Source organism: Taudactylus pleione, unplaced genomic scaffold, assembly GCF_031769625.1.
Source record: "Taudactylus pleione unplaced genomic scaffold, aTauple2 ptg000009l, whole genome shotgun sequence".
In the NCBI taxonomy this organism is placed as follows: domain Eukaryota; kingdom Metazoa; phylum Chordata; class Amphibia; order Anura; family Myobatrachidae; genus Taudactylus; species Taudactylus pleione.
In genome coordinates this window covers 2,889,397-2,914,775 of record NW_028284412.1, presented here as the reverse complement: position 1 = coordinate 2,914,775, position 25,379 = coordinate 2,889,397, and the positions used below count along the sequence as shown (strand labels likewise).

The 25,379-nt window shown below is 43.1% G+C and overlaps 1 pseudogene; it reads right to left on the bottom strand.

Annotated features, from left to right (window-relative positions):
* LOC148542716 (uncharacterized) overlaps nucleotides 1-24,470 on the bottom strand; it is an 81,906-nt pseudogene extending 57,436 nt beyond the window's left edge.
* Between the last annotated feature and the right edge of the window lie 909 nt (nucleotides 24,471-25,379).

Genomic DNA, 25,379 nt, shown 5'->3' with positions numbered 1-25,379 from the left:
TATAAGCACTGTGACTCCTTGGGCAGTAGCCCTCTGAGTATACAAGTACTGTGACTCCTTGGGCAATAGCCTGCTGTGTGTATAAGCACCGTGACTCCTTGAGCAATAGCTCAAATAGGGACATAAGATAATGCATAAGATAGTGCACCTGAAAAAGAGCCATGGCCTCATGGGGAAGGGCCAGGGAAGAGATAGGGGTACTCCTGGGGCAGCCAGGAGGTGCTGGGGATAAAAGAAGAAAAAGCTACAAGTGAGAATGATAATAAACAGGAAAATTGAAAGGCCCAAACAGCGCCCCCTGCCCTGTGCCGTGGCACAGGTCGCACTACCCTAGTTACGGCCCTGACAAGCACTGTCACTCTTTGGGCCTTAGCCCTCTGTGTATACAAGCACCGTGACTTCTTGGACAGTGTGTGGCAATGTTTCATAGATGTGCTTTAAACTGCGGGGTCTGTGCCGCTGCTCTGTCGCTTAGTAACCAGCCAGCTCACTGCAGCCTTTGGCCAATAATGGTGAAAACAATATTATGAGCTGTGGGGTGGCCTAAATTGACTGGAAATGAATGTTATTTAGGTAAATAATATTCTAGGAACTAAAAAGAAGCCCACATTATGTGATTTTAGCATTTTTGGGCAATTTTTGTGAAAAATGCAAATCCAAAGCCGGACGACGAATCAGAGCCAAATCCAAATCTAAATTCAGCAAAAATGGTACGGCGCACATCTCTACTTTAAACCTGTGCTCAATATACAGCTTCATGTAAACAGCAGCTAAATGATCCCTGCAAGTCAATTAAGGTTGTTTTTACCGTCACTGCACGCCTTGTACAGTATACATGCTGAAGGTTATGAGTAATTTTGCATCATCCCTCCCATAGGATATGAGTTTTCAAGGCTGATGATGTCTATACTCTTAAGCAAATATATTCTTCCCATGGGACCAGCTTAATGCAGGGAACAATCCTTCCGTATTCTGCAATCATTAATTGATGTCTGACTGGTTGACTCCCAGCAAGGTCACAGCTCTCGGAACCAAATATCTTACCTGCTGCTCTAAATCGCTAAATTTAGCTGGCTTTATAGTCTGTTAGTGATACTGTGATCTCATTGAATATTTACATGTAGAAATATAACATTGAGGTTTGGTTATTCTGCCATCTTACGTCTTTCTGAATGTTGTTTCTACATCAGTAAATTGGTATTTTGATAGGAATGCGATACATCCTTGTGTAGTGACAGAGGAGGCTTCTGGTGATTTTCAGGATTACGTAGTTAAATTGAAAATAATAATTTTTACGAAGGGGTCAATTAAGGGAATACAGCATAGTACATTACATTTTTTTTATATTATAGACTGTACACAAGTTTTTTAAATACAATTTACTGCCTAAATAAGTTTATATTCTAGTTTTTGTTCCCACCTACATGGAGAGGAATTTACCTGTCGAAAGTCAGCGTATTCAGAACAGGGGTTGCAGATATTTTCTTTATTCTAATGATAACAAATGTCAGTAAACATTAATGGGCTTATTCTCTGTTTAAATGGTATCGTGCTCTAGAATAAAGTAATTGTACCCAAAGTCACAAAATGATACGAGATTTATAATAATACCTTCCATATTCTTTGATGCTTATTTTATTACATTCTGAAATTATTTCATTATTTTCTATCTGTTTCTAGAACTAGTTGTAAGAATGAAGAATTATGCCCCAAAAAGGTATACATTGAGAACAATCAGAAGAAGCTCTGGTAAGAGGGTTTCTACAGACTTGTAGACAGCACCTCCTTGCTACCCATCCAGGAATCAACCAGGTAATGACGGCAGCAGAGAACATGCAGTGGGTTCAGCTGCTGCTATGGGATTTCTGAGGAGCAAATTGTGGTAAACTATAGCAAAATTAGGTGCAACAGAGTTGAGTAGGATGGAGGGAAAGTTAGCAGCATGGAGGCGAAGATAGTGTATATGCATAGACAGAATATATTAGTTTTAGAAATTAGGGAGCTGAATGTGTATTCTGAATGGGATGGATGTATGGAGTGAGAAAGATGTTTTAACCCATTGGGATTGTTGTGGTGAACGAATGGGAAGATGTGGACACTGAGTGGGATCTGTGTGCCACATAACTGCTCAGACCTCAGTTGCATAGACTTCACGTGTGTATTCCAATGAGCACACAATTGTGTGAATTACAGTAGCAGCTCCAGCATCTTGTAAGTGAGTCTGTGAGAGTGCTGAATCTGCAGTTAACCACAGGGTGTGATGGCATACCATATCTGTATTGTGCAAGGAACACGTCCATTAAGGCGTCAGCCTTAATGATCGGAATTTCATTGCTTTTCTTAGTTTGAGTGGCACAAATTCAGTAGGTTTTGTGAAATTTCAGTTCATTTCTAAGAAGCCTTAAAAGGGACATGTGAAACTGTAAGGTTTTTTTGTTTATGAAATTTCATTGCTTTTATATAATTTATTAACCATCAGGGTTTTGATGAGCAAACTGGGACACCTGCAGGGCAGAAGGACAAAAAATAGGTAACTAGCATGGGTGGAGGAGCAGACAGCACATGGGAGGTGTTTTGGGGGTGCAGGCTGCAGGTGAGTGGGGCAGTGGCAGCAACAGGGCCGGGTAAAGAAGCATCAGTGGGCGCAGTGGCGTAAATTCTTCCCAGACACCCGGAGGCAAGTTATAATTTGGTGCCCCCCCGTCAAAGCCGCTGACACTGTAATGTAGCAATTCACATGCAGACAGGCTATAGATAGACGAAGGCAGCAGCTGATGGTCTGACATGTAGCTCTCCACCAGTGTATTGTGGCTTCTCATGTGCCGGTAAGGGGAGCCATGTATTGGGGGGGGCATGATGGTACACTCTGGGTGCATAGTTACAGCCCTAAGTGGGATAAATATGTTGTGGACAATGGAGGAGGTGCCCCTTCAGAGCTGGAGCCCGGAGGCAGGCGCCTCCATTGTCTCCCATAGTTCTGCCCCTGAGTGGGCGACAGAGGGACTCACTGGTACTGGGCATGCACCTAAGAAAATCAAATTAATAAGACACAGACGCATGGACGTATCAGTGAGATCCATTCATGCATCTGTTAAAAAATGTGTAATATATTAAGAAAAATGACGTGCCCACACAGCACAACCAGCATCGGGCTTTGGAGCCCCAGTGCTGTTTGTGCTAAATACAGGGAACAAACAATGTAGGGGTCCCCTGTATAAAGCACAACCACACCAGGCTAATCAGAGCCAGTCCTGGTTGCCAAAATACGGGGGACAAATGACTTAGGGGTCCCCTGTATTCAGCACAACCAGCACTGGGCTCTGATCTGGTCCTGGTTCTGGAAATACAGGGTGAAAAAATGCATAAGGTCCCCCTGTACTTACCAGAACCAGCACTGGACCTTTCTAGTGGGGGGTGATGCCACAGCCACGGGAGCCCTTTCACCAGGCCGGAGATCCCTGGGGACCCCTCCAATAAAGGGGTCCCCCTCTCCAGGGCACCGCAAGCCCAGGTTGATACCCCTGGTCGGTGGGTGCCAGGTTGATTATGTAATGTGTAGTGCAAAATAAAGACCTAAAATATTGTCTTTTGCAGAAGCACTACAGACCCCAGCATGCCTCCTCCACATGCTGGTACTTGTAGAACTACAAGTACCAGCAAGTGGGGCATTAAGGACCTGCCTGTACCTATAGTACCCCTGTAAAAGAAATATTTAAATAAAACAAGTACACCGATTGTTTTAAAATTTTATTTTTCTGCACCTTCACCTGGGGGTCGGCAGCCTTTAAGCTCTTTTTCATTGCTTCCGCTTCCCCAGGACTTCCACGGCATCTTCAGCTGGAGGGCGGCAGCCTTTAAGCTCTTTTTCATGGCCGCCGCCCATCCAGGACTTCCCCGGCACCTTCTTGCTTTGGCATCTCTTCTCTCCTGCCCCTCTGCCAATGGACTGTCATGCCATGTTCTCGCACTGGCTAATATAAACCAGCCGAGGGGGCGGGGTGATGACGTTGCGAGCCGTGATTGGCTCGAGGTGGCCATCTCTTAATTTCAAAAATGCAGCTGAGGCGCCATTTTTTGAATGGGCACACGCGGTTCTCATCATTGTTTTTTTTGGTGGGGGGCACTCCATTTTTTTCTTACATAGGTTTTTCTTTTTGTTTAAACACAGAAGCACAGGCGGACCTCACAGATCCCATCCCTGCTTCTGTGTTTGTTTATTTATACACAGATGCAGGTATCACGGATCTTTCAGATCCAAGCCTGCATCCGTGTGCTGCTACCTCCCCCGGGTCCTGCGGCCTGCACCGCCGCTAACACCCGCTGCCGTCCCCAGGTCCCAGCCGCGTCTAACATCTGCTACTCCCCCTCCCTGAGTCCCGGCCACAGCTAATGCCCGCTTCCTTCCCCTGGGTCTTGGCTGCCGCTACCACCTGCAGAGGACAGCCATCTTGGTGCATCCAAGTGAAGCCACAGTGAGTACACCTGTTGGAGGCTCCTACTGATGATGCGCAAGGAATTGAATCTTCCTATCTCTATAAAGGTGCAATTGTTAGGTAATAGTTTAAAAACTGTAACTTTCTCAATTACCTGAACCCCAAAAGGCCCTACCCTGGAACAATAGCTACCTAATTAAACAACTTCAAGTCTAAATTCGCCACCTACCTTTAGTTATGCCTTCCCACAAATCCCCCATAGAGAACAGCAGAAAAGTGGTCCTGAGAGTGTCAGAAAAACCTGTCAGTTGGAGCTTTAGATTACTCCCAAATCCTTTTTTATTGTTTTGCCCTGAAATTTGGCATGCAGCACCGAGCGACAGTTCTACCTCCCCATGCCAAATTTCAGCTTGGTACCTCCAATAGCTTTTGAGGTGTAACCCCTTAAACAGCATGCCACCCCTCCAGAATTCTCTATGGAGTTTTTTTTTATTCAGCCTTTAATATATATATATATATATATATATATATATATATATATATATTATTATTATAATTTTTTTGTGTATGTATGTAATTTGGACCTTTTTATCCCCTTTTCTCTCCCTGCTCTGCCCCCAATGGTCCTCCCGTCTTTCCATGTTTTCTCCTGTGTTTTCCTCCTGTCTCCCCTCTTCTTCCCTTTCTTCCTCCCATATCCCCCTGTTCCCTCCATCTTCCTCATATCTGTTCTTTACTATGTGTTCCTCCCTTCTCAGGGCTGTATCTATAATGAGTGCAGGGAACACGGGCCCCTGGGTCCATGGGGGCCCCGCACAGCACACCCTGCATCCATAGTATTACTTACTTCTCCGGAGTCCCACATTGGTGCAGGGGTCCAGCTCTGTAAAAACAGCTGGAAAATGGCCGCAGCTGCCATTTTCCTGTCATTTGCACATGCGCAGTACAGGGAAAATGGCTGCCACGCCCATTTTCCCGGCGACCAGCGCATCCTCTATAGACTCTGGGCTCACTCTAATGCCCAGAGTCTATAACTCCGACAGGGAGGAGGGGGCCCATGTCGGAGACTGCACATGGGCCCCCTCCTCTCTAGAAATGCCCCTGTCCCATCTCCTACTTTTCTTTCCCATTCATTCTGTCTCTGCTTGGTCACCTGTACAGACATTCTATGTGGATGACAGTCACCAGCTGGTGTTGTGGAGGAGCCTCATTTCAGACCTAAGGCGGGATGCACCAACATCAGAAATGTGGTCAAACCTCCAAAAATGCCATTTCCGGGGTTTTGTCCGCATTTCTCGAATGCACCATGCTTCGGAATGCAATACATTCCGGAGCTTGGACCTGTTGGGTAATGCTATAACTCGCAAAGTGATGTGAGAGGGACCAAATCCCTCCCAGCACCCCCTACGGAGCGCACGTCATTCGGTGCATGTGCAGAATAACACCAGAAGGACGTCTAGGTCATAAACCTGGAAGGCTCTCTCTCTCAAAGAAGAGCACTTACCTGGAGTTCTGTCCTTTATCATTATCTACATGAATACGGCGTAATTAACACCAGCATGTATGGCAGGATGCGTCTCATGAAAATTGCATGCCCCCAAATTACATCTTGTAAACCCCCACTAGTGAGAGAATTGGTGTGGAGTTGGGGTGGGGGTGAGTGGAAGTAGGGTGGTGGGTGATTGTGGGCAGTAAGAGGAATATGTTCTAACTACTTATTACATTTAAGGTAGTTATTGTTGTTGTATTTAAAGTACTTGCATCTTATTCGCAAGCAGCTTCTGCTGATTAAAATGATATGCAGCATGAATATATTCTGTGTGCAAATGCGGGTTTATCTGCATGCGAAATGCTACATTACAATGTCGACGGCTGTGACACTGTAATTTAGCATTGTGCATGCAGATACAGCCATAGTTGCACACAGAATATAGGCATTACACATATCATTTTAATCAGCAGAAGCTGTGCGAAATAGTATGCATGGCGCGACTAGAAGTGTTTCCTTGTATTTCTTTGTAGACTCTCACATTACACTATTGATGTAAGTGAAGTGGGGAAAGAGATTGAGGTTTTTGAAGGTGCAGGCACTATTAACACCCCATGGCACAGGCCACACTCCCACAACACTGGTCACACTACCGTGGCACTGGTCGCACCACCTGCATTAGCACACAGTAGGCCCTTCAGCAATTTCAGCTCCAGGCCCATGAGGAACTTAATCTGGCACTGAATGGGGAGATGTACTAAGCTCTGGAAAATGATAAATTGGAGAGTGATAAACTACCAATCAATCAGCTCCTAACTCATGCTACAGGCTGTGATTGAAAAATGACAGTTAGGCACTGATTGGTTGGTAGTTTATGAGTGCTAAACTACCAACCAATCAGTGCCTAACTGTCATTCTAGTTTATTACTTTCTAGAGCTTAATACATCTGCCCTTAAGTGAGATGTGGCTGTAATTATGGACTAATTCTTCTGTTGATAAATTTGAAATACAAGTTTTGTGAGATTTGTTAATTATTGTGACAAGTTAACCACTTGCCTGGCACAGTCGTATCAGATACGACCACACCAGGCTGGGCTTTCCCTGACATGGTCGTATCTGATACGATCAGTCAGAAATGCCCACTAGGCGGCTGCGGGAAGCTGGTCCCTCTGCACCTGTGGCTGCCCCTCCAGTGTATCCCAATCACTGCTGGCCAGGGCCAGATTATAGGAGGGGCAAGTGGGGCGGTCGTCCAGGGGCCCCCACACTGATGAGAATAATGAGTGGAACCTGGCCACTCACCCTGGCCAGCTTCCGGTCCCGGCAGCATCACAGCAGTGACAGTGTCACTGCCTCTGAGATTCACCTGACAGTGGCTGTATGGAAGCCCCGCCCCCTTGTTGACAATGCCGCGATTCGCGGGTAAACAAGTAGGGGGCAGGGCTTAATGCAGTGAAGTGCCTGCCCCATCAGAAGGTTCATGGGTTGCCTTGCTTCAGCTGCAAGAGGTTAGTGTGTGAGCTCCCTTCCTCCATCTCTCTCCTCCTCTGTCCCCTCCTCCCTCTCTCTGTCTCTTCCTCTATTTCCCTCTTTGTCTCCCTCCCAATCCCTCTCTGTCTCACTCCCTCCCCCTCTCCTTCTCTTCCTGTTCCTCCCTCTCTCTCTTTCTCTTCCTTCTCTCTCCCCACTCTCTATCTATACTGTATATATACTGTATCTATATCTCTATCTTTATCTATTTTTAATATATATCTCTCCCCGCTCTAAATCCTGCATTTTACACTGGCAGTGGCCATTTTTTGTTTATGGGGCCCCCACAATTTAGTTGCCCCGGGGCCCCCACAATCCTTAATCCGGCCCTGCTGCTGGCCACAGTGATCGGAAAACCAGCGGCACCCCCCTCCCGGGCGGCTGCAGGCTCCATTGTATCCCTATCACTGTGGCCAGCAGTGATCGGGCAGCCTGCATGACTCTCCTCCATGTGGTTGTAAGCAGTAGCCACGGCTCCTGTTTGCCGCGGCTTCTGCTGATCCTCCTGGGCAGCCGGCCTGGCTGCCTGATGCCAAGTACCTTCTCCTCTACTGTACTGCTGCTTCCCCGGGCCACTGAGGCGGCTGCTGTTTCTGTGTTGCCTCCTCCTGCTTCTCCTCCCTGGCCGAGGGCTGCTGCCTTGTTCCCGTCCACCTCTCCTCTCCTTCTCCCGGTGCTGCGGTGTAGCGGCTTCTGGTTCTAAGTGCCCGCTCCCTGGCTGAGGCCTGTTGCCTTGGGCCCGGCCATCTCCCCCCTCCTCCTCCTTCTCCCAGCTGCCAGTCCTCCGTGTGTGTCAACATACACCTTCCCTCCCTCCTAATCAAGCACCGCCTCTGTCCCGATCACTGCTGGTCACAGTGATTGGGTAGTGGAAATAGATATATATAATATATAAATACACACTATATATATATATATATATATATATATATACATATAAATTATAGATATGTAACACATACATATATATTGTATATATATATATATATAGTATACACACACATAATAAATAAATATATATATAATATATATATATATTTATTATGTGTGTGTGAAAATATATATATAAATATATATTTTATGGTGATCCTATATCGATCAACACTCAATAAGGTGCCTCCGATTAGTGATGGTATACTTGTATACAGTATACATTGTAAACCATCGACAGTCTAGGACAAGTGATTTTGCCATCGCCGACGGCCAACATTGCTGCACCAACGATGGCAGCCCCCCAACCGATGTTAAGGGAACATCAGTGGCTGCGGTCTCAACCAATCGATGGTTTCAATCAATGGATGAACCCATCGGCCATCGCTGGTACAGCTGTCAATGGCCATCACTACAGTATACCATAAAAATTGCTGTTTTTATGGTATACAGTGTTTAAAAAAAAAAATAATTATTTCAGAAAATTGTGTTGGAAAAGTTTCAAAAAGATGTTCTTGATCTAATTTAACTATAAAAAAAAAAAACGACAATTTCGGAGCGTTTTTTGGAAAAAAAAATCTGTCAGTTAAGTGGTTAAAGCATAGTCTCCACCTAAAAAAATTATTTTAAACTGCTTTCAATTTCAACATTACCCAAAGTATACATAACTGCTAAATTATGTTTCCTTTCATAATTTTGGTCAAGAAAGAGAAGAATAACTTTGAGTTAATAATAGTTGCACAAGTCATTCCCACTGAGGGCCTGATTCAGAGACGCTCGCAAGTGGCCGTTCGTTCATAGTCAGCCGATGTTGTCCAACCACGCATGCGTCGGTGTAACAGTGCGCATGTGCGTACGTCTGATTGCGGTGATTTTTCAGTCGATCGTATACACAGCGAACAGGAAGTGACATGTGAAATGTGATTGACAGAACTGTCCGTTTTGGGGTGGTGACGGGGGTGGAGATGGGAAAACGCAGGCCTGTCGAGGCGTTTTTTGGGCGTACATAAATTATCTTATGCGAGCGCCAAATGTGAATGGAACAAGTGATACGTCACTGTCTGATCCAATTTCCATTAAGACTGCTCGCTCAGCTTGTAGTCTGGTATAGTCTACCACAATGACGATGGTCTCTTCGTACTTCCCTGGGCTCATCGATGGTTTAGCGATTTATCAATTGAGGCCACAAAAACAATCATCTTTTAATTGCTAAACTGTTTGAAGGGGTTTAGCAAATAGACCTTTTTTAGTAGCTAAAAACCGAACGCAGATGAACTACTCAGCTGCTAATTTCTGGGTCATACAATCAATTAGCTAACAAATGGTTTTTTTTCTGGGCTTTTAAAATAATTTTGTTTCTTTTTTAGGGAAATAATATTGTACGCATGTTTGTTTTTTTTCATATTTTTTTTTTTGCCAAGAAACCAATCGCCCTTTTGTTTTTTGCTAAGTGTTAATTAAAACTCATAAATTGTTTTTAATCCTTGTTTTTAAAAAAAAAATTAAATGTTTCTATTTCCGTTGTATTGTTTGTAAGTTTGTTTGAGGGATTACCTTTTAACCAGTTTTTGAATAAATCAACAATAGAATTTTGCAGATTTTGAACATAATTTTATTAAATGATTGTGTCCATTTTTTTTTTTTCATAAACATATTTATATTAAGGTTAAAAAATTTACAAATGATTTTGGCCACACACAAACAAAATAAGTGGCATTTGAACTAAAAAAATAAAAACAAATAAAAACAATTCACAAGAAAGGAGAGGGAGGTTTTTGGCATGAAGGAATATGGGGCAAACACAGAGATGGATTGTGGGGAAATTAGCCAGTGCTGTCATCGCCGTTTGGACGGGGGTTGGAGGGAGCCTGATCGGGTCCGGGATCTCCTTCGGCGAGGCAGATGTTGTGGCCTCTGGACTAGGCATAGGGCTAGGCACATTTGGAGGGATGGCTGTTGTTGTGCCAGAGGTGGAGGGTCCTGATGTTCCGGCTGGAAGGGAGGCCGGCTCCAACATGTGCTGGCGAACGAGCTGCTCCAGGGCATTTGCAATTCCCACGTTGGCCGCAGCAGTTTAATCCAGGGCGTCCGCCACCCGTAGCAGATTGGCGTCCATCCTCAGCAGAATCTCGGTGTGCTGATCCGTTTTAACATTGAGATCAGTGAGGAGGGCAACTGCCTGCGAGTGGGAATGCCCTGGACTGTCTGCCACAGGGTCCCCAGCCGGATCTACTGCTTCCTCCCCAGCAGAGCCAGAAGAAATTCTGCGGCCAAAGCTCACTTCTGGAGCAGACTCATCTATATCTATAATCTAGATATTTTCCCAAACACATTTCTGAGTTGTTAACATTACAACATTTACCTGGGGCAACATGAGGAGCCGCAAAGTCTGGCATGTCGGTATCCATGTTCGACACGCCAAACACCTCCTCATCCTGCACACACCCCTGTGCCAGCTCCTCCAAATCCGTGACCTCAAGTGACACAGGGGTGGGACCCCCACCTGTCCCCTCTGCATGCCTAGCCAGTTTTTGTTTAAGCCGATATTTGAAGTCGCTCCATCTGTTGGTTAAAAAGTTGGCATTATTACTGCAGTATTTAGACCTGTAAACACTTTTTAGTCAAATGTAGTTTTTACGTACCGGCGTTTGACCTCCCGGGTTGAACGTTCAAACTCACCCACCCCATTAACAGCACTGGCTATGTCGTCCCACAGTTTCCATCTCTGGGTTGCACCCATATTCCTTGGTGCCTGTGCCAGGTTGTCGTTGCACATTTGCACCAAAACCTCCATCTCCTTCCTTGTGAATTGTGGCTGCCTTTTTTTTTTGGCCCTAGTTTGCCTACTAGGCCCAGCAGCCTCTTCCATGGCATCCTCCACACCTTTTTTTTAAATGGTTTAAAATTTTTTAATGTAAAATGTTTCAAGATGTAATGTTAAACATAAGCATTTTCCTATAAAAAACTAAATACTTACATGGCGCCTCTTTGCTAGTACTTTGCTGCTCTGTACTCGTGTTTTTTCTCAATGCAGCAGACGGATTTGGGCTTTCAGTGACGATTTTATACATGCGTCAGCATTATTCGGCCGCATCATTCATTGTGCGCTCCTATTGTCCATCCTTAATTTGAGCGGGAAAATGTAAACTATTTATGGCTTGGTGTGACTCCATTCGAGGTGGCATTTTTTGATTGTTGGAGGTATTTCGGTGTAGAGTGGTTTGTTGTTTGGTTGGTGGAACGTGAAGGAGTTTTTTTTTTTTTTGAAGGAGCGTTTTTTTATTACTTTCTTTGTTTAAGTTAGCATTTTTGCATATTTTTATTTATATTTTTAAGTATTTCAATAATTCCCATAAACATTTATTAATAAATTGTTGCAAAATTTTTATATTGTTTTTTTTTTTTTTTTTTTTACAGTTATTTTGGCTGGAACCCAAGGGACCTTTTATAACTTTTTGATATTTGTCTGTTTTTGGTAAGTGTTTTGGGTTTTATTAATTAAAAAATTAGATGTGTTGGTGTTAGCATATGTTTCGCTAAGTAATGTGTGCTTATTCTGTGAAAAATCATGTCTTAAGTCTAAATGTAGCATACTATTTTGCAAAATAATGTGTGCTTGTTCTGTGTAAAGTCATGTCTTAAGTCTAAATGTAGCGTACTATTTTGCGAAATAATGTGTGCTTGTTCTGTGTAAAATCATGTCTTAAGTCTACATGTAGCGTACTATTTTGCAAACTAATGTGTGCTTGTTCTGTGTAAAATCATGTCTTAAGTCTAAATGTAGCGTACTATTTTGCGAAATAATGTGTGCTCCCTTCTCTAAATTTTAGAAAACTATATTTGGTTTAATTCCTAGTTTATAAAATTAATATTAAAAATATTTTCTCCTTTTGAAATGTAGGTGGATTTTCACATGACACTACCCAGGCCTGTAAGATTCTTTGGTTTTCTTTGAAAAGATAAGTATATTTTTCTTAAAACATTTGTCTAAAACAATAACTACCTTTCTTAACATTTCAGGTTGATGTTGGTCGTATTCTCTTGGCCATGGTTCCAGAACCCGACCAACCTCAACTTCGTCCCAGGCGTAGGCCTCGTAGGCGTGCAAGGCCCCAGATATATAGAACATGTGTCACCCTTTTTGGAATGCCAGATGATGAGGTGTTAAGGCGCTACCGTCTGCCTCCAAAAATCATCATAGACACTCTCTCATTAATAGAGAGTGATCTTGAATGGCAAATTGACAGTCCTACAGCAATACCACCACTTATGCAATTAATGTCGGTGTTACATTTTTGTGCTTCAGGATCCTTTCAAACCACCGTGGGAATAGTCGCAGGAATCTCCCAATCCTCCTTTTCAAGGATCCTGAGGGCAGTGATGGATGCACTATTTAAACACCTCCATCATATTAAAATGCCATTGAATATGGGTTCCCTTAATGTGGTGAAGGATACATTTTACCAAATTGCTGGCTTCCCACACATCATAGGGGTTGTGGATGGCACTCACATACCACTTCAGCCTCCAGCAATGCTGGAGGCAATATTTAGGAACCAAAAAACACTTTCATTCGATGAATGTAATGGTGGTATGTGATGCCTCCCTCCAGATCCTGTCCCTGAATGCCAAATTCCCAGGCAGTGCACATGATTCCTTCATCATCCAGCAATCAGGGATTTGGCACAAATTAAACAACCTACAAACTGGTGATGCATGGCTTCTGGGTAAATTGACACCTTCTGTTGAAACCAATGCAAAGCTTGGTACACAATGGTCCTGATGTTGTTTTTTATATTTTCACAGGAGACAGTGGTTACCCTTGCACGCCCTGGCTGCTCACTCCTTATTTGGTTCCCACACCAGGGCCACAAAGTCAGTATAATTCCACACTTACAGCCACCAGGCAGGTGGTGGAGCGCTGAATCGGCCTTTTAAAAGGCTGATTCAGATGCCTTCACCGCTCTGGTGGCGACCTCATGTATTTGCCGGCTATGGTTTCCAAAATTGTGGTCCTGTGTGGGATATTTCACAACATCACCATAAGGAGTGGTGTCCCAATGCAGCCAGAGGATGCCTTGCCTGAGGACGGCCCCCCCAAGGTTGGTCAGAGGTCAGTATGTGGGGGTGCCATACGCGTTCAAATTGTTGCCAGATTTTTTAGATAATTATTTCTACAAAATTCTTTAATTGACACAATGTAGACATGTATTATTTTAATGTACACTTTTAACTTTTTTTAAATTTTGTTTTTGTTTTATTCCCTAAAATGACCATAAAAATCCATGCATACTACCTGATCAACACAAATGACTTTATGTGGACACATTGGATATAACTTCGGGAACAATGATTTCTTCTCCTCATTTGTGGATTCATGTTGGCATGCTACTTCTTCAAACAGTTCTTGAAATTTTTTTTTGGGGGGGGTTTGGAATTTTTTGGTCTTTTGTGTGTGTTTTAACTGTGTGATTTTGTTTAGACAATTCACTTGGTGTTTATTATTTGTGTGCAATAAATGTATTATTTTCATTAAACAACCATTTCCTACGTAAATTACAAACAAGTGAAACTTGCTCCAAAAAATGCAAACATGCTTAATGCCTAATACTGTAATTTCTTAATTTCTAAACTTTTGTACCCTGCTTTGTGGCTAAAAACAAACAACAAAGGTATTATGGTGAATCAGTATGTTTACAATTCTAGGTCTAAGCAGGTTGCTTTAATTTTTACATTACCACCAAAAATATTTAATCTATTTTTGACGTTAAGTCTAAAAACCTATTGGTATTGTTATGTATTTAATGTGCAAGCTTACATACTTACTTGACCTTTCCACAAACAAATTGACATTACTTAAAAACACAGGGACAAATAGTAGACTATGTAAGGTTCAACAATCTAAGATTTACAGACAAGGAATGAGACTTAAATAAATCAAAATAAAATTATTGGCGCAGGATCGCCAAAAGGTGGTCCAAGGCCACCAGCATGCCAATTACATGGCCCCGGAGTTCCACCAATCCTCCTGCAATGGCCTCGTTACGCCTCTGGGCCTCTGTGGTGAAAAAAAATGTGCGGGTTAATAAAATGACACCTTCATTTAGAATGTTCAAACCCACAAAAAATTCAGGCTATAACAAAAACAAACAACAGTTACAAAAACATGTCCAAAAAAAAAAGAATGCCAAACGAAAAGATTTTCAAAAAATAAGGGGCCAAAAAGTAGAAATAAACTAAAAAAACATATGTCTTAAACCTAAGCAAAACTACAACATTTGTTGGTACCGTAAACAAGAAAGACACAAGTGGGAGTGTTTGGACATGAGTCATATGTGTAAGGGGAAAACATCCTTGACATTGTTTCACAAAGATATATATAAAAAACATTTGAACTACTTTACTATTTTGAACTGCACAGGCAAAAGGACAACATCAAACAAATTAATTTACACAATAAAAAAAAAAAAAAAAATAACCCATAGTTTACAATGTAAACATACCAGCCACACTGTGGACTGGGCCTGGAGCCACGAAATCCACCTCATCTGAGGTGGGCCAGTGGGTAAGTGAAGGAGGAGGGGTTATGGCTGAGGGAGTGGAGGGTGTGGAAAAGTGAGGTGGGTTTTGAGGGGAGGGGGAAGTTGGAGGGATGGTCAGGTGAGGAGAGGGAGGGGACTGAAGGATGGCAAGGTCTGGGATGGAGGGGGAATTTGGGGAAGAGTGGGCAGGGGATGTTTGGGTGGGAGTGGGGGATAGGGGACGAGCCACACGTCGGCGCCGTCTGACTATCCGCTCTGCCCCTAAATGATGGAGAAAAACATTTTTAATTAAATTTTTTTTTTTCAATTTTGGGATAAAATAATAAAAACAGGGATATACTGTAAACAAGCACACGCAGGTATGACCAAAAAAATAAAAACAGGGATATACTGTAAACAAGCACATGCAGGTATGACCAAAATAATAAAACAGGGATATACTGTAAACAAGCACACGCAGGTATGTAAAAAAAAAAACAGACACAGAAACACTTACTTTGGCCAATCCGGCGCTGCAAAAGGGCCAGCAGGCGTGGTGATCGGCGCCTCAGATACGACCACCTGCGTTCCAACTGGCCGAGATTACGGCGATAGCCGAGGGAACGCAGGCGGCGGCGCACCTCCGCGTAGGCCCTACGCTTTTGTTGATTGGTGATGGGGAGCAGATGGTCAGTAATGCGCTCGTTCATGACCTCCACTAGCACCATTAGCTCGCCCCTACAGAAAGCGTTGGCTCTCATGATGGCAATGATTTTTTTTACACAAACCAGTTTTAATAAAGGTCCTAGAAAAAGTTTGATTGGCTAATGTACTTTGTAAATTAACAGGAACAATTCTATCGGTTAGTGTATGAATCATGTGACCTACACCCTCACAAATATAATGGGAGTTATGATAGGCTTGATGCAGTGACATGTGTAAGCTAATTTAAATTTTAAAAAAAAAATGGAAAATCTGCATTGAAAAAAAAACCAGGATTGCAAACATGTGAAACAAACAATTAAGGTAATTAATATAGTGATTGCCAGTAATCGATTCAAGTATGTTTGCAGAATGAAATAGCAGGCAATCGAAACAGACAGGGCCACTTCCGGAATTGACTTGTGCGAGCGCTCACTGCAACCAAAGAGGAGACGGACGCTCGCTATTTTGTACGTTCGCTAGCTAGAGGAGGGGTTGGGAGAATATGGGGCGGAAGGTTAGCTATGAGCGAACATACGAGCGAGCGCTTGGATTTAAATATTTCTGCTCGTACGGCGGACGACCGATCGGCCACTTGCGTCCGGCTCTGAATCAGGCCCTGAGGTCCTACTCTAGATCAACATGCAGAACTGGAAAGTATTTCATTACCTGTTCTTCATCCGAAAGACCTATGGTTTGGGCAAAGCCACCTACAGTACAGGAGGAAGAAACATGCAGGCACTTCTGAAATAAGTCGTGCCCTTATATTAAGGCTGAATTGGAAAAAAATGGAAATCTCCATAGAGAATTCCGGAGGGGGGACATGGTGTTTAAGGGGCTATACCTCAAAAGCTATAGGAAGTACTGAGCTGAAATTTGGCATGGACAAATTTCAGGGCAAAAAAATAAAACATGAGGATTTGGGAACAATCTAAATTTCCAACTGTCAGTTTTTTTCAGACACTCTCAGGGCCTCAATTATCAATGAGTTTATCACTCAAAACTAGTGATAAATTTCACTTTTTATGATAAATGGTGCTCCAGCCAATCAGCTCCCAACTGTCTTCTGTTAGAAAAATGACAATTGGAAGCTGATTGGCTGGAGCACCATTTATCATAAAAAGTTAAATTTATCACTAGTTTTGAATGATAAACTCATTGATAAATGAGGCTGTCATTTGGACTTTTCTACTGTTCTCTATGGGGGATTTTTGGGAAGGCATAAATCAGGGTAGAGGGCAAATTTAGACTTGGGGTTTGTTTTATTAGGTAGCTATTGGTCCAGGGTAGGGCCTTTTGGGGTTCAGGTAATTGAGAAAGTTACAGTTTTTAAACTATTACCCATTATAGAGTTAGCAAGCTTCAATTTGTTGCGCAGCCTCAGTAGGTGCCTTTAGCAGGTGTACACACTGTGACTTCATTTGGGTGCACCATGATGGCTGGCCAGTACGGACGGTAATGGCTGTGGGACCTGGGGGAAAGTAGTCTGGACCGGGGTGGTGGGTAGCGGCACAAAGATTAGTGGCGGCGTGAAGTCGGCGGGGAGGGCGGGCAGTGGTGGCAGGCAGATGCAGCATGCATGGATCTGGGAGATCCATGATGCCTGCATCTGTGTGTGTTATATATAAACACAGATGCACGGACAGGCTCAGTGAATTATGTCTGTGCTGCTGTGTGTTAAAAAAAGGAAAGTGTTAAAATGAGAAAAAATGGTGTGCCCCCCAAAAAAATTAACAACCAGCACTGGGCTTTGCAGACCCAGTCCTGGTGGTGCTAAATACAGGGGACAAATGATGTATGGGTCTGCTGTATTAAGCACAACCAGCACTGGGCTATTCAGAACCAGTCCTGGTTGCTAAAATATGGGGACAAACAACATAGGGGTCCCCCGTATTCAGCACTGGGCTCTGAGCTGGTCCTGGTTCTGGAAGGGGGACACCTTTATTGGGGGGTCTCCAGCTCCTAGAGATCCCCAGCCTGAGCTGACTAGCTATCAGGGTTGATGCTTCGGCTGGGGGACAGGGTGATAGGACTCCCCTGGCTGTGGCATTAGCCCCCCACTAGAAAAAGTCTGGAGCTGGTTCTGGTTTATACAGGGGAATCATACACATTTTTTCCCCTTTATTTCTAGAACCAGGACCGGCTCAAGAGCCCAGTGCTGTTTGCGCTGAATACGAGCGACCCCTACGTCATTTGTCCCTTGTATTTTGGCAACCAGGACTGGCTCTGATTAGCCTAGTGCTGGTTGTGCTTAATAAAGGGGACTCCAATGTCATCTTTCCCCTGTATTTAGCACAACCAGCACTTGGGCACCAAATCCCGGTGCTGGTTGTGCTGTGGGGGCACGTCATTTTTTTTTATATTACACATTCATTTTTTAACAGATGCATAGATGGATCTCACTGATACTGTACGTACATGCATCTGTGTCTTATTGATTTGAATTTCTCAGGTGCATGCCCAGCACCAGTGAGTCCCTCTTTCACCTGCTGATGCTCCTGTGCACGGCCCAGTTGCTGCTACTGCTCTGCACCCCCAATGCTGCCACTGCCTCACACACCTGCAGCCTGCTTCCACAGCCATCTCTCCCTCTGTACCCCCAAAACACCCCCTGTGTGCTGTCTGCTCCTCCACCAGTGCTAGTGTACATATTTGTGGTCCTTATGACCTGCAAGGTGGCCCAGTTTGCTCCTCAAAACCCTGATGGTTAATAAATAATAAAATAGAAAATAAATTCCATAGGAAAAAAACATTACGGTTTCACATGTCCCATTAAAGATTCTGGCGGAATGGTCACCGCAACCTTAATACATCGACATGATCTGAAATTTCACAAAACCTACTGAATTTGTGCCACTCAAACTAAAAAAAGCAATGAAATTCTGATCATTAAGGCTGACGCCTTAATGGACATGTTCCTTGCACAATACTGATATGGTATGCCATCACACCCTGTGGTTAACTGCAGATTCAGCACTCTCACAGAATGAGATTGCTGTCACTCGCAAAATGGTGGAGCTGCTAATTGTCAGAATTGTGTGCTTATTGGAATACACACATGCAGTCTATGCAACTGAGGTCTGAGCAGATGATAGAGCTGCACAGATGGTATAAGAGTGGAGTGGATGGGGAGAGAGACAGAGCGGTGTGGATGGGGACAGATTGGCATGGAGAGGGGAGGGGATTAAGCAGCATTGATGGGAAGGAGCCAAAGTGATGCAGATGGGTGGAAAACAGTGGTGTGGATCGGGAGGAAACAGAGTAGCATAGTTTGTGGGGACAGAGCGATGTGGATGGGAGGTACAGAGTGGCTCAAACATGGGAAGACAGAGCTGTGCAGATGACAAAGACAGATTGGTATGGATGAGGGAATACAGACTAGTAAAATGGGAGAACACATATTAGTGGAGATTGGGGAAGACAGATTGGAGATTGGTGCGGATGGTGGGGAAGACAGAGTGCCACGGTTGGGGGAGGCAAAGTGGTGCAGATGGAGCAAGAAATAGTGTCACTGAAAAGAGGAAGACAGAGTGGTGTGGCTGGGGGGAAGGTGGTGGTGCAGATGGAAGGAAACAGAGCAGCACAGATGCAGAAAGACAGGGTGGCGCGGACGGGGAAAGACAGATTGGTGTGGATAAGGGAATAAAGAACTAGCATAGTTAGGAGACCACACAGCTGTAGGGATTGGGGAAGTTATAGCAGCATGGAGGTGAAGATAGTGTACATGCATACAAAGAATATATTAGTTTTAGAAATTAGGAAGCTGAATGAGATGGATGTATGGAGTGAGAAGGCTGTTGGAACCCATTGGGATTGTTGTGGTGAATGAATGGGAAGATTGTGGGCACTGGGTGGGATGTGTGTGCCACATAACTGCTTAGACCTCAGTTGCATAGACTGCATGTGTGTATTCCAATGAGCACACAATTCTGTGAATTAGCAGCTCCACCATTTTGTGAGTGACAGCAATCTCACTCTGTGAGAGTGATGAATCTGCAGTTAACTACAGGGTGCTATGGCATACCATATCACTATTGCACAAGGAATACGTCCATTAAGGCGTCAGCCTTAATGATTGTAATTTCATTGCTTTTTAAGCTTGAGTTGCACAAATTCAGTAGGTTTCGTGAAATTGCAGATCATGTTGATGTAGTAAGGTTGCGGTGACCATTCCACCACTCACCGCAACCTTACTAATCGCATATGTACTAACATATGCGTTTGGTATCGCAAAGGACAGTTTTTGCAATAAGAGCTGCTCTTTGCATCAGTGGCAGCCCCTAGAAGTCAGACTGAGCATATGTTATAGCAGGGGAGTGGTTTCCCATTGGAAGTGCTCTCTCTGCTAATTGCAGTCCCAGGAGGACTCTTAAGCCTTAGTGCTAATGCCACACCAGGCTGGCTGTCCCAGGGATAGGAAACTCCTCCCCTGTGTGTGCCAGTCCGCTGTGCATTAGCAGCAAGAGTTTTTAGCAGGAAGCCCACACTGCTAACCACTGGTTTTACAGACTATGCAGTCTCTAGAAGCTGTTTTATTGCGACCAGACATGCACGAAAATCGATGGGCATGCTGTTGTGACTGAAACCCAGTGTTAGCCTGAGTGACATCATAATGAAAAATCCCATGCAGCGACAGCCCTCCTGAAATCTAAATGTAAGAGCCGCTGCCTGTTACTATTCCTGACCATATCGTCTGGTCTCTGAGGGTATCAAAATTTGGGACAGCAGTTCCAGATTGGGAGGTTGTCTATGTCTACTGCAAAACAATTTATGCAATATTTCTAACACACTAGCATAGAAACGTTAGCTTTTCTATTTTCAAATTCTATTCAGTTTCGATTTTTACTGAAAAAACATAACAAAAACAACAAAACCCGAATATTAAGTATAATAATAATAATAATAATAATAATAATAATAATAAAATATGGTATTAATACAATTTTACTTATAGCACATTAGTTTTAACATTTATTTAGTTTTGTTAATGTATACTTTTTCAGCATGCAGCTGAAATATGTTGTGCAGATGCACATATGGGAAAAGTACAATACTAGTGGGCTCATTATTGCTATTTGCTCATTATTGCTATTTGCTCATTATTGCTATTATCATTGCATGGTTTTATTCTGTGTGTTACTGTATATACTTCTATACTTTGTAGTTTCCCCCAGGAAACTAGGCTACATTTTCAATATCTGTTTTCATATGGTATATATACTGTATTTTGGATGGTTTTCAATATGAAATTCTAGCAATAGTTGCAATCATCCACTTTCTCTGCTTTTTGACCTCTTTTTGTCTATATCTGGCCCTGACGCTCTATTGATTTGGTGTATTGATATAGTATATTTACTCCTTAAGTGTATTGATTATGCACTCTCCTCAGTATGTGGTAGTGACACATATATGCACACCAATAACTAGAAGTTTAGTGATTTCTTCACAGTCAGCAATTTAGGATGGAGTGTGCATCTCCTCTCCTTGTCATTCTCCCTAATCTCATCGATGGAATGTTGAGCTGTGCAGAAAAAAATAGTTTAAATAGCATCTTCTGTTCCCAGAGGAGAGTGTACACAGCACTCCAGACCTGCATCTGTGATTTATGGGCTGCCTGGAGAAATCTCCACTATACCATTTTTATTAAGGCCAGACTGTTGATATTGAACAGTAAAGAAAAGGAAGGTTTTATTGCTGCATACTCACACTACAGCGAATCGAAAAAAGAATGCTTCAACAGAACCATTTTATTGCAAAGTGACATTTTATGTTAGTACTCCTGCCACACGCTACATTATTGGTAGACAATCTTCTTGTTTTCATTTTCAAACAAATCATTGCATAAAGGTCACCCAATATTTCTTTATCTTATGTGCCTATTTACAAAATACATATACTGTAAGACATATGGAAACTCTGTGAGAGCCTGGTGAGTGGTATAGGTCAAATTGGTCAAATTGGCTCACCCACTATCTATGTCAATAAGAACTATTGCAACAGATTGTAGCATATTTTCGAAGGTTCTGTATATTTTGTCAGCATTCGTCATGTTGACAGTCAAAATGTTGACATGAGAATATTGGCATGGGTGTAGTGTTGGCATGCTTGGCATGTTGACACTGACCACAGCAACACTGATGATATGTCAACATTATTATAATGTTGGCAAAACGTTACTGGTGGTTCAGCGGTGGCTTACCTGGTTCGGCTGGTCTGGCAGTTCCAGCGGTAACTTTTGGCTGATCCTGTGGTGCTTCCATCTCTAAGTTTCGCTAATCCTCCTCCAAGTACCTAACCTTAACCTCCTCTCCCATAGCCTAACCCTAGCACTCCGTTGCCGCAGCCCAACCCTATCCCTCGGTCAGTGCGGAATGCCAACATTTCACATGTCAACATTTTGATATTAAAAAGCACTGGCCCAAGTACAGATCCCAGGGGTACTCCACTGGTAACCTTTCCCTCCCGTGAATACTCTACATTTACTACAACTCTCTGTTTCCTATCCTGCAAGCAAGATCTTATCCATTCAACAGTCATATAATCCAATCCCATGCTTTCCAGGATGTTTATCAGTCTGCAATGTGGAACAGTGTCAAAAGCCTTACTAAAGTCTAGATAAGCTGCATCTATTACTTTTGTCACCCAGTCAAAAAAGGACAATATGCCAAGTGCTACACCTATGTCAATTGGTGTATCTGGAAATGTATATAGATATTGATGCTGATCTATACCTGAACAGTGTTTTATATATTAGCTCTCTTATACACTCTATGAATGAACATATGTGTATGACACAATCATAAAAGCAATAACTTTTACTGATGAAGTGCATAAAATTAAATGGTATAGCAAAGATCACAGTTCATGAAACATATATCAACTTGATGTTCATGACATAATGAAATACGGCAACAGCGCTAGCAGCAATATGAATTAATGCATGAAGTGATGACACATATGTGCCAAGTAAATTATGCATATAGAGTCAATGTCCTTATATCCGGTCTGTGTGGGGTCCACGGTGTCCCGTGACCTCTCTAAATAAGTCTCTTATCAATTGTGGAACGAGTAGAAGTCCAGTGCACAAATGAGTGGTCTCTGTATCTATAACAGTTGCCCGGGAAGTCTTCAGGCTGGGAGGGGGGACAAGTGTCCGCGCGATCAGTCAGTTGTCCCGGACCTTCTACTCACAATGGTGATCTAGAGCAGCATTGTGCTTCTGTGAGAAGTTGCAAGCCGCTTTTATCCTCCTTGTGAGTCCGCGCTGGTCTGGGGGGAAGCGTCCACCGGCTGGGGTATGTGAACCTGACACGGGTGCTTCCTCCACACTGTGGGGCACAACTTACCTGATCTCCCGCTGGGTGCGTCGTCCTCCCACCTGCTGGATGCCAATGTCTTGTGCCGCAATCCTCAATCTTCTGCCTCCGTCTGTCTGTAACACCCGAACACACGCAGGGTCTCGAGAGAGCTCTTTATTGCCGTGATCACGTGATCCGAGCTGTATGGGATAAACTGCTTTCACGTTGCTTGTAGTTGCCAATGGTAGTCAGTGAGTGTCTCCAACGCATTTCAGCCTGTAAACGGCCTTTGTCAAGGATCAAAAAAGTCAATAAGATTTGTTTGGCACGATCTCCCCTGAGTAAATCCATGATGTTTGGGATCCTGTAAATTGTTGGATTTGAGATATTCCACCACTCTTTCTTTTAATAGTGTTTCCATTATTTTTCCCACTACTGATGTAAGGCTCACTGGTCTGTAGTTACTTGCTTCTTCTTTGCTTCCACTTTTGTACAGTGGTATTACATTTGCTCTTTTCCAGTCCTCTGGAATCACTTCTGATACTAGTGACTGATTGAATAATTCTGTTAATGGTGTTACCAGGACCCCTTTAAGCTCTTTTAGTATCCTTGGATGTATCACATCTGGCCCCATTGATTTATCCACTATCAGTTTAGAGAGTTCTGTTAGGACCCTCTCCTCTATAACTGAAATTTCATGTACTTCATTTTTATGAAAGCCTCTGCAACTTAACTGTGGCCCCTTCCCCTCTTTTTCTGTAGTGAATACTGAACAAAAATAATTATTTAGATGATCCACTATTTCTTTTTCTCCCTCGATCATGTACTTACTCTCTGTCTTAAGTCTTATTATTCCTCCATTTGACTTCCTCCTTTCACTTATATACTTAAAAAAAGTCTTGCTACCTTTATCCACTGACTAGGTCCTTTTCTCCTCAGCTTCTGCCTTTGCATGCCTAATCACCTTCTTAGCCTCCTTCCTTCTGACAAGATACACCTCTTTGTCATTATTATTTTGGGTCTGCTTATATTTCCTAAAAGCCATCTTTTTTAATTTCACACTAGTTGATACCTGTTTTGTAAACCAAACTGGCTTCCTTTTTCTGGTGCTTTTCCTAACACTTTTATTACATAGATCTGTAGCCTTTAGTATAGCATTTTTTATTTTTCCCACCTCTCCTACACTACTTCCAAGTTCCTCCAGTCTACCACTGACTCAGTAACACGTCTCTCCAACTCTGCAAAGTCAGCCTTCCTAAAATCTAACACTTTAGTTTGTGTATGGCATGAATTGGATGCTGTCTTTATACTAAACCATACTGCTTGGTGATCACTGGATCCTAGGTTCTCACCCACATTTACATCCAATATTCTGTCACAATTTGTGAGTATCAAGTCTAGAATAACATTTTTGCGAGTAGGCTCCCTCACCAATTGTTTGAGAGATGCTCCCTGAAGGGAATTTAGAAAGTCACCACTTCTAGAGGAACTTGCAGCAGACACCTCCCAGTTTACATCAGGTAAATTAAAGTCTCCCATGATTATGACCTCTCCTTTTAAAGCCATTCTAGTAATGTCCTGCAATAGGTACTTATCCAGTTCCCGTCCCTGTCCAGGTGGTCTATAGATCACCCCAGTGCGAATTATGTTCTTGTCCCCCATTTCTATAGTCACCCAAAGGGCCTCAGTTGTTGCTTCAACATTTTAAGTTATTGTAGCATTTATGCTGTTTTTCACATACTGTACATAGCTACTCTTCCTCCAATCCTCCCCATTCTGTCCTTTATAAATAGAGTATAGCCTGGTATAGCTATGTCCCACTCATGATTTTCATTACACCATGACTCTGTAATTGCTACAATATCTAGTTCATCCCTTGTCATTATTGCAATTAGTTCAGAGATTGTACAGTATCATCTATGAGAACACTTTACAGCAACCATTTTACAAAGCAACACACTTCACAGCAATCTCTCACCCATCTCCTCCCATCCATGTGTTTCACAAAGAAATCCCCTACATGTGCTCTCCCCTCTGTTGGCCTTTCAACTGTTCCCCATTTGTTTTCTCATATCGATTTCTGTTAGCCTGTCTTTAATGTGCTCCTTATACCTTAATGCTCCAGATTCTCTCTCCTTTAAATTTACCCATTTATTGGTCTTCCACTTTAATGTCCTTGTCTTCCTCAATCCCATGTGCTCTCTCCTATGCCTCCTGATGCTTGCTGTCCTTCCCCTTTTTTCTCTCATGTGCCTTCTGGTGCCTTTTGGTGCCCACACTCTACTGTCCACTGTCTTCTGCTGTCTTTTACCCTTTGTATTCTCCCCAATGGTCTTTGCCCTGCATCCTGTGCTCTCCACTGTGTTCTTCATTCTCCTTCCTTCCACTGCTTAGGGATAGCCATCAGAAATGAGATGTACCCGTGGAACCATGGTGCCAGGAGCCAGTGCATGCTACAGCATGCCCGACAGTAAT